This window comes from Neolamprologus multifasciatus, chromosome 8 (assembly GCF_963576455.1).
Source record: "Neolamprologus multifasciatus chromosome 8, fNeoMul1.2, whole genome shotgun sequence".
Taxonomy (NCBI): domain Eukaryota; kingdom Metazoa; phylum Chordata; class Actinopteri; order Cichliformes; family Cichlidae; genus Neolamprologus; species Neolamprologus multifasciatus.
The window spans coordinates 17702814-17713922 of NC_140446.1; positions in this window are offsets into that span (position 1 = coordinate 17702814).

The window sequence follows — 11109 nt, forward strand, 5'->3', positions numbered from 1 at the left end:
CTGTCAGCGTCACTGACATTTTTAGCTAGAAGGATCAAGCAAGCTTGTATTTCAAGTGTGTGTAGATCTGATTCTGTGGGGCTTATTCTTTTAGTTTGACGTTTCAGCCACATGCATGATACATTCCCAAAAGCCATTCATTCATCTGATATGAATGAGGGTGACAAATAGAGGGCTCTTGTTGCTATATTGAAATGACCTCACCGCTCTTTGCCACCCAGTTGATGAAAACTGAATGGTGGGCAGCTGCACTCTGAATCTTAGCCTATAAGTGGAGAGGGAAGGGCCAAATAAGGCAAACAGAGTAAACTCCCCATGGATGAACAATAAAGTTATTACTTTTATATATTATTTTTATATTGACGGGAGTGTTTTTTTTACTGTCGTTTTTTTACAAAGCTTGAACGAAGGTTAAGTATTAGAAAAGTAAGATGTGACAACACGGCCTTCAACAGTTTCATGGTGACAGTGTGTTACCTGAGCTTTATGTTCTTACAGGGGTCCTTTAAAGAGGAAGTAAGTATGTGTGCAGAACTATATTCAATATATGATGTATAGAAAACAACTGTTATCACAGAACACTCATATATTATATAATCCAAATTCAAACGCAAGCATCACGTTTTGAATTAAATTAAAACAAATATGTATTTTATGAAAAAGAAGTATTCTCTGTGAAAAAAGACTGTAAGAAAAATTCATTCGGCTGCCCTAGAGAAGACTCACAAACAAATTTCATACACCCATTTACAAGCATAAGCTTTATAGTAGTGATGCATTTCAGAATATATGTCCCCTGTAACAATAGCATTTCCTGATGGGAGCCAACTACACCCTAGCACAAGACAGGAACAGGAACACCTCAAGAAACATGGCCAAAGTGCTGTTTTGGGCTCCAAATTTCCAGTTTGATTGAACAACCAAGAGTTGTGCAAGAGGACCAATTCACCAAGGGTCTACCCCACAACCAATAGGAACCAAAGGATTGTACAACAGAGCAGTGGTACATAATGGGAACTAGAAATGTTGGGAAGGTGGATTTAATGTGGTGGCTGATTGGTGTCATTTAACATACATCAGTTCTTAAAGTCTGTCAAATGCCACCCAAATGTTGAGTCAGAAATCAAGGTCCTTAAGTAGGTCCTTAACCCATCAAGTATCTGCTCCTTCGTGCAAGAAGGAACAGGATGAGCCCTGCCAGAGCTACGAAATGATCTCTGACCAAACAATCAGAAACATACTTCATGAGGGGTACCTGAGCACCCGACATCCTCTAGTGGGCCCTGTGCTCACTGCCTTGCACTGTGGACCCTAATTGGCATTTGGCATAGAATTGGCAGGTCCACTGGACCTGTGCCTTTACAGATGAGAACAGGTTCACGCTGAGCATGTGACAAACATGAAAGGGTCTTGGGAAGCCGTGGAGAATTATTCACAATGGGTTTGTTGTTGGGTCAGTGAGGCATATCCATGGAGGATGCACAGGCCTCTACAGGCAACGGCAACCTGACTGCCATTATGTATCAGGTTGAAATTCTTGTACCCATTGTCAGCCCCTATATAATGGTGCCGTGGGTCCTGGGTTCCTCCTGGTGCACAACAATGCTGGGTATACAGGCCTGGAGGATGAAGAAATTGATACCACTGACTGAGTGTTCTGTTGACCTAACGCTCAGTGATCTATCTATCTATCTATCTATCTATCTATCTATCTATCTATCTATCTATCTATCTATCTATCTATCTATCTATCTATCTATCTATCTATCTATCTATCTATCTATCTATCTATCTATCTATCTATCTATCTATCTATCTATCTATCTATCTATCTATCTAAACCTTAAAGCCCATCTGCATTGCAGTAGAATATGCATTTATACATGCACACTGATTGTCTCATACAGTGTATTAATATGTGCAGCTGAACCGTGGTTGAATTCTGGCTGGCCAGGCTGCTTTCAGCAGGCTCAAATCACAGCACTCCCTTACTAACGCCGTGTGTTTTTTCAGCCCTTGAGCAAATAAAATGCTGCATGCTTTGCTGTCAACAGATCCTACAAACACTAATGTGGAGATGGACGCACAAACCCACACCGATGCACAACACACACATAGGAAAGACTCAGGAATCTTGAGATGTGTAGATGTGTAACTGTGCATGTATGTGCATGTATGTAGCAGATTTACACTTTTGTACTATATTATGACAAATCCATACACACTTTCCCAAGTACTTTATTACACCTATATCATGCTATAATTCACCCTTGCCAGCACGCTACACCTTTAAAAGCAGCCCCTTACCATTTATTGACAGTAACTTAAGAATTGTGCTGGAATTCTGACACCTCCTAATTTTAAACCTTCTGACTCCAGGAAGACACGAGCTAAATATAACCCCTGGCTTATATCTGAATAACTACAAAAAAAAACCCCAAACATTCCAAAAACACCTTGAATAGTGCCTATTCATGCTCATAAAAGAGACTGAATGTGCAATGCACTCAGCACAGGCCCAGTGACTCATCAAAATATAAGCATCCGCATGTGGCGATGTGAAGCTATGTATCTAGGGGGAATCATTTGATAGGTGATTTCATCAGCACTTTAGCTGGCACAGAAGTAGGACTCTGTTAAGCTTGTGTACTGGAAGTTGAAGAGTTCAAACAGCTAATTGCATGTGAGTCCCTGCTCCTCTTTGTGTGCGGCTAAAGGAGGTCCACCTAAAAAACAGCACCCAGTGTATTTTGATGGTGTGCAGACTGTGGACTTTAATCTGCTCTGACTCTTAACCCATCCTTAGGTCGTTGGGGATTAAGGTTGGACTACACCTCAGCCAGACAACTACACATAAACACGCACGCTTTACATGAAGTACAAGTGGGAGTACCAGTCCAACTAGTCAGTTAATTTTTGTCTGTCTGCAAATGTGACATTGAATATATACAAAAGTGTCTGAGCTTGAAAAGAATAGAAATTCTAACTGCAAGTATTTGAAATGCACGCTGCTGCAGTGGCATCCCTCTTTCATCTTCATGTTCCTTTTCTACCCCGACTGATCACCTGTTCCACCCTCCACCCCCACCCCTTTTCACCCTATCCCTCATCCACAACCACCCCCTGCCATGCCCTGCCTACCACCAACTGATTTCAGCCCGGCACTTACTGGTAGATCAGCAGCAGCATATATGTGTGTGCATGATGCCATGTGTGTGTGTTTTTGTGTTGTGTATGCGTGCAGTGGGTGGGAAAAGTGAAGCCTACCACTACTGCATCATTCATTTCTCTCCCTCCCTCCCTCCCTCCCTCCCTCCCCAGGGCCCATAAACCTTTAAAGCACCTATAAAACACTTGGCGAGGCCTTTTTGAAGTTTTTATGAAGATCTGGCTTTATTGTTCCCAAGAGATGAGCCCCGCTCCGCTGGCGCCTCGGAGCTTTTTGGAAGTGCCAGTGAATTCAGGAGGGGGGGCTGGGTGGTAGCAGAGGAGGGAGTCCCAGGAAAAGAAGGGCTGGGAACAGGGATGGGCATTGCGGAGCCTGTTTTTTTTTTTTTTTTCTTTTTTTTTTTAATGCCCGCTGTGCATATGTGTGTGTGTGCTTGTGTGTCAGGGAGGCAGATGAGCTACACAGGCAGTGTGAACAGCAGTGGTGACAACTTTATCTTGAGGTATTGAGTCGGGATAGATTTTAGATTTAAGACACATCAGATCAAACACGCATTAAGAAAGCTTTAATAAGAGCATGTGCGTGTGTGCATGTGTTGCAGCATGTGCGTGCCTGTGCATGACAGACGATGGGGCCAGCAGGTTGCGTTCTTGTTGTTTGAAGTGGGGCTCTGTTGTTCTCATAGAGTTAAATGAGTGGAGCCGGACCCCCCTCCATCTGTCTGATCCAGCGGCACCGGCCCTCCCTCCCAAATCCCTGCTCCGACGCCCGACGCACTGGCCCCCTCAAAGGAACAGTTGGCAAACGGACGGCCCATTAAACAGGCAAGGGCGACGAGCCCTCACCTCTAAGCAGCACTTGTACGAGCCGAAAGTGTGTCTGACAAAGGCAGAGATAGAGAGAGAGCGCAGGGAAAAGAGAGAATAGCAAAGAATTTGTGTGTGCACATTTTGTGTTTTTTATTAACCTCCGAAGTGTCACTGCAGAATTGCGTATGGGTGTGTGTGTGTGTGTGTGTGTGTGTGTGTGTGTGTGTGTGTGTGTGTGTGTGTGTGTGTGTGTCAGTCACAAGTCAGTGGCCATGACATTAGGCATGCAGGTGGCTTTGATTGAGCTCACTGTCACAAAGGTTTGTATTCTCTCCTTTTAACAAAGTCATGACAGGAGAATATCTTATTTTCTTGTTATGGTCTCAGACATCTGACTCCAATTCAGTTCTTTCTCTACAAAGAAAAAGTTGTAATTGTGTTAACACCATTTTCAAGGAGCTTGAAACGATAAACAATTTCCCATATTAACCACGGATTGTAGATGGAATATGGATGTAACCACCACAAATGTCACTAACTTATTTTTAGGCTGAGCTGTCATCTGTATAGATACATCACACAGACATAAACATCCTAATTAGTGCTAATTAAAACACACATGCACCTTCACTGACCCAAAACTGCAGCACAAACTCTGTGGATAGGCCAAACAAACAAACAAACAAACAAACAAACAAACAAACAAACAAACAAACAAACAAACAAAAAACACGTATTTTTTAGTTGAGTTCAGCAAAATTGCTCCAAATGGCACCAAAATCATGAGAAGTCCAGTTCAGTGATTACAGCTAGCTATTTTGTCTAATTTTGCTACTTTAAGCATAAATAACTGTAAGCTTTAATTATATTTTGAAGGAATGGATGGATGGATTATCATCATCTGGTTGTAAATATGTTTAAATTTGGGCGTTTTTAACACTGGAGTCTATGGGACTGACTCATTTTTTAGAGCCAGTCTCAAGTGGACATTTAAGGAACTGCAGTTTTTTTTTAGCACTTTGCTCAGATTCACTTTTCAGTCCAGGAGACTGCTCATTAAGTAGTGGTTATTATTGTAATTACTTGGTCATTAACTAGTTAACCTGAACCCGATGCATCGTGATGTCCCTTGTCACCCAAAAATAATATGGCTACATTAAAGGAAAAAGGGTCACATCTTAATATAAAACTTACCGTCACACGAGAAGAAGAAAAAAAGAAAATTCATTAAGCATTCACTCTCGGTCATTAACTGCACAGATCTGAAGCGATTTGTTTGTCCTCCAAGCATCCGTCTCCCTGGGGAAAATAACAGCTTAGGTTTTCTCCGAGTGTTGGTTGCAAGCAGAGTTGCCAGAAGGTTGGTACGAGGAAAGCCAACACTGTGGACAGAAACAAAAAGAAATGCAGACACTGGTGAGAGCAGGAAGGGGCAGCAAAAGAATCTGTCAAGACGCATTCTGTGCTCAGTTCAAAACCCTATGTCTGGACCTGAAAGCAATATATTTCCTATCAGTCTTGGTTACTGAATAAAGAGGGTCCGCAGAACTAAAGATATATCGAAAGGTATCTCAGAGTAAAAAAAAGAAGAAAGAAAGAAAGAAAGAAAGAAAGAAAGAAAGAAAGAAAGAAAGAAAGAAAGAAAGAAAGAAAGAAAGAAAGAAAGAAAGAAAGAAAGAAAAAGTAAATATTAGGATTTAGAAGCAAGAACAATCCTTGAACTCTACAGTGAGGAAATCTTTGACTCTCCAAACATTTGTTCTGGTGGCACCCAGTGACCCAAAAACTTACTAAAACTTTTTACATTGGCGTTCCTTTAATTTGTAGCCCGTTTGTGCATCCATATTGACCACCTCTCTAGCCGCCTTTGTGCAAAGGATGATGTCATGCTTTCTGAAAACACAGGGTGGGGGAGTGGTGGGTTGTCAAGGGGTTTAGGGGGGGATTCCTTTGGTCCTTTCAAGTTTGCGGGGGAGCATTGGGCTGCTGCAGGATAGACAGTATGAGGGCAAGAGGCTCAACGTTGCCACCCCTCTGATTCCACCCCACCCCAGCAAGCAGTCACATTAGGCACGCTCCGGCCGTGCCATCAAAGGCCCAGCTCACACACTCACCAACGCGCTTGCATCTGTGTACACACACACACACAAATGCATGCCTGCAAGCAGTTGCTTTTAAACTGCATGCACGGAGCCACAGACACAAGTCAAATGAGCATGTTCGCACTCGGCCTGAAACCGAACGCGTGCCTAAAAATAACAACACACATGTATATACGCACAAAAGACACACACACTCGCATACTAGCAGATCAAACATGCACACACTTCAATCATGCTTTCTCCCCACTCCCACCCCGGCTGTGTTATTGTTTTGAAAATATGATTGCGGTGACGGATGGGGTGGGGAGAGGAGAGGGCTCTGGCAAGGGGCGAGTGGCAGGGCCCCTCTATTGTCCCTGACCAGTGTGAGCCTGTGTCCATAGCTATAGAAACTGGGGCCACACTGGGAAGGCATGCTTTCATCTCCACCACAGGCTCACCGCTGGCAATAAGGGGTCAAATAAATCCCCCTGGATGCAGTGTGTATGCGTTTGGGAAGGGGGTTTGGAAGGGGGGGGGGGGGGCGCAAATATGCACGCACACACTCTGAACATGTTTACCTGAGCTATCTGCCATTCACACTATTGTGGTTTCTGGAGATGCGTCAACTTTAATTTTTGTGCTTGTGTGTGTGTGTTTTCCCCCCGCCTTCCACAGTGATTAAAGAATCGCATTTCAAAAGCATCAAAGAATCAGCATTTTTAGACATTTAAGCGGTTTCAAATGTTTCCACTGCAAACTGTCACTGACACGTTTTTTGATTCAATGTTCAAAGGAATAAAATGACTTCCCGTGGAATGTCACCTCTGAGCACTTTCATCTCATTTTTTGTCCGATGCCTGGCACGAAACCCTCGTCTCACCACAACAGAGGCAGCCTTGGGTTAATGCGCACTAACCACGCAGCACATGTAACACAGCATCACGATGTTGATCATTAGGATTTGCGATGTCTTGTGACATTCCTCGTCACTGACGCGGTTGCTGGAACACACAGACTGTACACGCAAAACAAAGACACGCACAATTTACAGACGGCCTCTCCGACACACTTCTTTGGGTGCTGTTATCAGTACGCTCACGCAAAAATAATACAGCTTTGCGGCACGCACCTCCATCTCAGCTTCACTTCAAGGCCTGGTTGAGAACCAGAACCCTACATTAATGTCAACCGACCAAACATTAAACAAAAAGCTGATTTTCACCTCTGTTCCAGTCTATAATCTGTGCTATATATGTAAAACCAGCTATGCAAATTTCCAACAAAAAACTAAAACCTCTCGGCCTAATGTTGGAACAAACGGTAGAGGCACATATGATTTGCAGATGACGCCTTCAAATTATCCAACATGACTTCACTTTCACATCTAAATAACCGACTTTTATTCAAGCAACCCTTAAAGTAGAAATGTAGGCTGACTCCAAGAGAGGAGCAAGTTAGAAATGGCTGACAGTGACACCAACATGGACACTGTGTCAGGTAATAGTGACTGGAGCTGACCGATTGCTGGTTTCTTTGCCTTTCTAACATGCTCCAAGCAATAAGCATGCAGTCCACATTACACTCAAAGCACTGACTGCCTGTGAAAATAAAAACCGTCAGTGCTCATTAAAAATAAATACAATTAATTCCTGATACGTGGACAGAGAAGCAGCATTGCTCTTATCACCTGTGTGAGCGAGGAGGAGAGGAGAAGAGAGGAAAGGAGAGGTCAGCAGCACCACCACCACATGCCACAGACAGACTGACGATACTTCTACTGGGCTCCATGCCGGAGACCTGGCTGTAATTACACCACGCACGCACACGCACACTCACACATACACACACATTCACGATGCACACGCTGTTAACAGACAGACGCTGAGAGGTGCCCGGCTCCTGAATTCTGTCTCGCTCTCTCTCTGTCTCATTACACTTTTACGTTCACAGTTACATCCTCCATCGAACACCTTAACAGTCTCAGAATTATACTGACAAGAAGCTTGAGAAAAGCAGCATTAGACAGATACCTGTGTGATATATCAACTGCAAATTGAAAAACGTAGGTCGTTTCAAGTAGTGGATGAACTGCAGGGCCTAGTATATGAAAAGCAAGGACGACTATTTTGAGGTACAAATCATGCAAACATAAAATAGTTCCACTTTAAGGTTGAGGAATTTAGTTAGTTTATAACTAAAGTTTATAAAACTTAACTACAGCTTATAATAGTTTTTTGTTTGTTTGTTTTTTTTTTAAAAAAGAGGAAATGCTGGACAGGACTACTAAAGAAGGGTACTTGGGTCGCTCAGGCCCAGTGTTTAGTCCGTTTTACCTGAACCCTGGTTTGTTTCTCCCCTTGGTGCGGTTCGCTTGTGCAGATGTGAACACAGTAATCACACTAGGGTGCAGACCAGTAAACAACTGCAATGATACACTTTAAATGAGTTGGTCCTGTTCGTGACGAACTACAGAGTGGTTCATGTATGGTGTGAACCCTAAAAAACGTCCACGTATGTTTGTATTCTGGGATGCAGTAAGGTACTATGTGCAAAATTGTGCAAAGGTCTGTGCAGGCAAGCAACTTGCCGTGAAATGAATTCTCTGTGTTCTCCCGTAGTGCAGAACCCAGTACCTTATTCCTGTATTTACCTTTGTCACTCTCACCCCACACACATCTGGCCAATGAGCGGACTAAACATTCTCACGTGGTTTGTAGTGGCAGGTTTTGGTTCGCTTGGAGTTCACTTGTATTTTTTTCTGTGTGAAAAGAAACCAAATCATGGAGAAAGGCTACAAGTTTACAAACTCATCAATTGATTCAGATCACAGTAAACGGAGTAAATTTTCCTTTCACGTTCCTCTGACATCTTTCTCTTTTGCTAACACATTGTTGCACTACAATAGGGGTAGCCTTTTCCACTCAAAATGTGTTTATACACCTCTTTGCATTTAATCATTAATTATTATTATATCTGGCTCTCTTCCACAGCGTGTCTTTTGTCCTGTCTTCCTTCTCCAACCGGTCGCGGCAGATGGCCACCCCTCCCTGAGCCTGGTTTACTGGAGGTTTCTTCCTGTTAAAAGGGAGTTCTTCCTTCCCACTGTCACCAAAGCGCTTCCTCATAGGGGTCGTATGATTCTTGGGGTTTTTTCTGTTGTATTATTGTAGGGTTTATACAATATAAAGCTCCCTGATGTGACTGTTGTTGTGATTTGGTGCTGCATAAATAAAACTGAATTAAATTGAGTAGGTGTGAAAACAGCCATGTGGTTCCTACTTCCTGTAAAAGGGAACTTCCCACTGTTTCCAAGTGCATGATCATAGACAATCGCCTGAACGTTGAGGTTTCTTTCTATTATTATAGGGTCTTAACATTACTATATAAAATGAATTGACCTCTACGATAATATTTTATGCTTCGATATTAAATTCTTGTAATACAAATGAATATTAGCACATGAATTACAAGGTATGAAGTCATTTGAATCGAATTCTCTGGGAAAATAGTCTGATCTGGCCTTCAACTCATCCCAAAGATGTTTAAGGGTTTGAGATCAGCGCTCTGCACATGCCACGACGTTCTTCTTTGCCAAAATTGTTGAAGTCACTGTTTGCTGTGGCACTTTGAATTTAAGGGTGTCTTGATCTGGACATGTAGTAAAGAGTAGACTTAAACAAGCATGACCTGTCATCAGGCCTAATTCAAGTTTGAGTAAGGTCAGCAAGGTTATTGGCACAACTGTGGTCCTGTTTGGCTATCAAGCAGACACCAGCACAGATCCATAGTATCCATAGCTCTTTATGGATCTACTTTTTCTCCCTTTCTCTTTCCCTTCACGTCCCTCTGACTTGTGAAAGTTATTGGAGTGTAAATGCATTTAACAGCTTCTGCCTCCTGCTCAGTGTATGGAGGGAGCTATCTTTTCTTCTGATTCCTCTTTCATAGTCAAACTAGTTTTAAGGTTAACTGAGCCAGAAAAGTGTGAATTGAAGAATTAAAGAACAAGAATCTCACACCATTTTTGCACTAACTTCAGTTCTAGCATGTTGATATAGAAAGAAGTTTTTCCTACCTAAAGTCGGCTTCATTGCGTCAGTTTTTTAAATCATTTTTGTGGGAATCTGCTGTCTGTAGCTACTCCTTCACTAATGTTTATTTCAGCAGGCAGTCAATTAGGAAAAGATTCTTATTTACAGTGAAAGGTGGGTGGGATGGATCTTGAATCCTTGATTAAGACATTAAGAGTGTTTCGGCTTTAGCTCTAATGAGGTCGAAGTGAATTTTACTGATGTGCTGTTCTTCTACCACACCAATTTAATATCTCATAACTTTGGCACTTCATTACTCTCACTTTTTTGACAGAAAAAGGGCAGACGCTCCTGTTTACACATGGCTCCAGGGGCTTGTGGCTGCTGATTAGCAAACCAGTGTGAGTCAACATTTGGTACATCTTTTGCACAAACGAGCTTACTGAGTGCACACTTGGGCTGTTGTCAGACACCATCCCTCTCCGTCCAGTTCCCAACCAAGCGGGCAACCCCCCAAGCAGAAGTGTTGCGCGCTCACACACCAGCGAGACATTTCCCAAAGCCTTCCCAGTCCTCCTGGCATCTGGGCAGGCCGTCACCCTTGTACCTTCCTGCGTGTTCCACAAGCACACTAGAGGACCAAAGGGCACCAGGATCCCAGCACTACCACTCGGAGAACTGCCCAAAAGAGAGCGGGTCATGACACCGATGCGCTCCGTCACGTCCGTGCAATGGGACGCCCTCACTCTGAAGCCCGTCACAGACTGGTGGAGACGCCATCGTAGAATTTCCCTCCCTTTGTTTTTGTTACCCAGTGCCAGTCCATGGAAGTATCTTGGCTCTAGACTCAACAGAACACACATGCTGCGGAGAGCGTCGGGCAAGGGAACATCTGTTGTGGTCAGTGGCTGTGGGCAAACTGTTTCATTTCGACAAGATGGCCTGTGGCAACACAATGGCTTAGTGGTCGGGAGAATGAACGAATTGCCAGTTACTTGCGGTCAGGGTTTACCTAA